Source organism: Rhinopithecus bieti, unplaced genomic scaffold, assembly GCF_001698545.2.
Source record: "Rhinopithecus bieti isolate Rb0 unplaced genomic scaffold, ASM169854v2 scaffold_7888, whole genome shotgun sequence".
NCBI lineage: Eukaryota > Metazoa > Chordata > Mammalia > Primates > Cercopithecidae > Rhinopithecus > Rhinopithecus bieti.
Window position 1 is genome coordinate 1,679,946 of NW_016805944.1, and position 4,062 is coordinate 1,684,007.

Sequence of the window (4,062 nt, forward strand, 5' to 3'; positions counted from 1 at the left end):
TTTTTTTTTTTTTTTGAGGCGGAGTCTCACTCTGTCGCCCGGACTGGAGTGCAGTGGCCGGATCTCAGCTCACTGCAACCTCCACCTCCTGGGTTTGCGCCATTCTCCCGCCTCAGCCTCCCGAGTAGCTGGGACTACAGGCGCCCGCCACCTCGCCCGGCTAGTTTTGTATTTTAGTAGAGACGGGGTTTCATTGTGTTAGCCAGGATGGTCTCGATCTCCTGACCTTGTGATCCGCCCATCTTGGCCTCCCAAAGTGCTGGGATTACAGGCTTGAGCCACCGCGCCCGGCCATGTAGAGACGGGTTTTCACCACATTGCTCAGGCTTGTCTTCAGCTCCTGAGCTCAAGCAATGTACTTGCCTTGGCCTTCCAAAGTGCAGGAACTACAGGCGTGAGCCACCACTCCAGGCTGTAATCATATATTTATTTGTATGTTTGATATCTGTTCTTTGAGGCCAGGCCTGGTGCCTCACCCCTGTAATCCCAACAATTTGAAAGGCTGAGGGGAGAGGATCACTTGAACCCGAGAGTTTAACCAGCTTGGGCAATGTGGTGAGACCTTGTCTCTAAAAAATTTAAAAAAATAAAAATTAGCTGGGCTTGGTGGTGCACAACCTGTGGTCCTAGCTACTCAGGAGGCTGAGGTGGGAGGATCACTTGAGCCCAAGAAGTGGAGGCTGCAGTGAGCTGTGACTGTGCCACTGCACTCCAGCCTCGGCGACAGAGCAAGACCCTGTCTCAAGAAAAAAAAGAGAAAAAAATCTGTTCTTTGAGGGCAGGTGCTGAGGGTGTCATGGTCACCTTTCTGTTCCCAGGGGCCAGCACAGGATTAGGTACATGGTAGATGTCACATAGCTATTTGTTGAAGAAACAAAAACTAGCATTTATGTTTTATTTTATTATTATCATTATTTTTATTTTTATTTGAAATGGAGTTTTGCTCTTGTTGCCCAGGCTGCAGTGCGATGGCGCAATCTCAATTCACCGCAACCTCCACCTCCCGGGTTCAAGTGATTCTCCTGCCTCAGCCTCCTGAGTAGCTGGGATTACAGGCGTGAGCTGCCACGCCCGGCTAATTTTGTATTTTTAGTGGAGACGGGGTTTCTCCATGTTGGTCAGGCTGGTCCCAAACTCCCGACCTCAGGTGATCTGCCCGCCTCGGCCTCCCAAAGTGCTGGGATTACAGGCTTGAGCCACCATGCCTGGCCGCATTTATTTACTTATTATTATTTTTGAGACAGACTCTCCCTCTGTCACCTAGGCTGGAGTGCAGTGGCATGATCTTGGCTCACTGAAGCCTCTGTCTCCTCAGCTCAAGTGATCCTCCTGCCTCAGCCTCCTGAGTAGCTGGGACTACAGGCATGCTCCCAAGTAGCTGGGACTGCAGGTGTGTGCCACCACACCTGGCTAATTTTTAAAATATTTTTAGTAGAGACAGGGTTTCACCATATTGGTCAAGCTAGTCTCAAACTCCTGACCTCAAGTGACCCACCCACCTCGGCCTCTTAAAATGCTGGGATTACAGGTGTGAGCCACCACGCCCAGCCAAAACTAGCATTTATTGAATGCTTAGTGTGTGCTAAACCCAGTTTTAACTGCTTTATGTGATTTGAAATTAACTCACCTAATTAACAGACTATCTACAATAGTAATATGTAATTAACAATAGTAATAGTCTTTAATTAACAATTAGATTATTGTAATGCTACAATGTAGCATCACCTACATTGTAGATAGGCTGATTATTAACTACTTTGCAGATACAAAAGTGTAACCCCAGGCCAGGTGTGGTGGCTCACACCTGTAATCCCAGCACTTTGGGAGGCCAAGGTGGGCGGATCACGAGGTCAAGAGATCAAGACTATCCTGGTCAACATGGGGAAACCCCATCTCTACCAAAAAATACAAAAATTAGCCAGGTGTGGTGGTGTGTGCCTGTAATCCCAGCTAATCTGTAGGTTGAGGCAGGAGAATTGCTTGAACCTGGCAGGTGGAGGTTTGCGTGAGCTGAGATCATGCCATTGCACTCCAGCCTGGGCAACAAGAGTGACGCCAGGATTATGAACCCAGGAATTTTGGTTCCAGAGCCCACAAGTTAGCAACTAAACCACACTGCCTTTTCGTTATTCCCTTATTAAAACACCTATCACAGTATTTGGCAAAAAGTAGGTGCTCAATAAATAGGAAGAGCTGTTTATAAGTTGTTTATACCATAGAAGTCTGGGATACAGCATGTATTTTATATCATTTTGACCATGTATTTTATTTTGCTTTGTTTTCATTCATTTGTTTTTATTTTATGTTATTTAAAAATTATTTGTATTACTTTTTTGTTTTAGAGCAGGTATTTTATAAACGCATTTTTGGTGCTGCAAAGCCATTTCTAACTTTGGGCCCAGAAAGGATCACCAGTGTCCCTGTCATTCTCCGTTAGAATCTCTATTCGCTACTGAGACGAATTTGTTTGTTTGTTTGTTTGAGACCAGGTGGAGGGGCGGGGGTTCTCGCTATCTTGCTCAAGCTGATCTCGAACTCCTGGGTTCGATCAATACTCAGACAATCTTGGCAGGCGCAGGAGGACCAAATTCTAGTGAATGAGATCGATTCTCTCGGCTCTCTCCCTTCCATGTTTTCTTTTTGATTGGCCCTCGACGATCCTCAGTGACGCCTCCCGCACCGCCTCTCGCGACAGTCAGCAGCCCTCGCTTTTCCGTGCGCACGCGCAGTATCCCGATTGGCGCTGCCCTAGCGGATTGACGGGCAGATCACCCAATGGTCTCGTAATGTAGGTGGAGCGAGCCCTTGAGGATGTCCACGACCCGGCCTCTTGCTAAATATTCATGAGGGAGGCGGGTGGATGCCGCTGCACACTCCGGCCGGCGCCATGAAGTGAGAAGGGCGCCGGGGGTCGCGGCTCGCGAGCGGGCGCCGGGGGGGTTCTTGAAGATGGGGTCACTAGTGGGCGCGCCTGGGTCCCCAGTGGGGCGAGGGGAGGGTGAAGGGGTGGGGCGGGGGCAGCTTCAGGGAGCAGCGGTGATAGCGAGGAGACACTGAGCCTCCTGAGTACCTGAGGGTTACCGGGGGCGCCGGGCAGGTCACCCTTCTGGGCCCCACGACCGGGCAGTGTGGAGGCGGGAGAGGGGCTGAGGGGACGGGGACTGACCCAGCAGCCCCTGCCGCCAGGCTCAACGTGGACGGGCTCCTGGTCTACTTCCCTTACGACTACATCTACCCCGAGCAGTTCTCCTACATGCGGGAGCTCAAACGCACGCTGGACGCCAAGGTGGGTGGCCGGTGGGCCCGACCCGCCCACTTGACCGGAGGGGCTGCCACGCCTGGGCCTAAAACAGATTGCAGGACGTCTGGATTTTAGAAGTACGAGGTCCTTGGGAATCCAGGACCCCATAATCTTCCGTTATCCAAAATAATAATGGCGAATAGGCTGGGCGCGGTGGCTCGCGCCTGTAATCCCAGCGCTTTGGGAGGCCGAGGCGGGCGGATCACTTGAGGTCAGGAGATCGAGACCAGCCTGGCCCACATGGTGAAACCCCGTCTCTTCTAAAAATACAAAAATTAGCCAGGTGTGGTGGCGGGCGCCTGTAATCCCAGCTACTCGGAAGGCTGAGGCAGGAGAATCGCTTGAACCCGAGAAGCGGAGGTTGCAGCTAGCCGAGGTGGCGCCATTGCACTCCAGCCTGGGCGACAGAGTGAGACTCGGTCTCAAATATAAATAAAATAAAATAATAATGGTCAATAGGCTGGGCGCAGTGGTTCGTGCCTGTAATCCCAGCACTTTGGTGCGAGGTGGAGGTGGGAAGATCACCTGGGACCAGGTATTGGAGACCAGCTTGGGCAACACAGCAAGATCCTATCTCTACGAAAAATTAGAAAATTAGCTGGATGTAGTGGTGCTTGTCTGTAGTCCCCACTGCTTGGGAGGCTGAGGCAGGAGGATCGCTTGAGGCCAGGAGTTGGAGGCTGCAGTGAGCCATGATTGTGCCGTTGCATTCCAGTCTGGGCAACAGAGTGAGACCTGTCTCTTTTTTTTTTTTTTTTTTT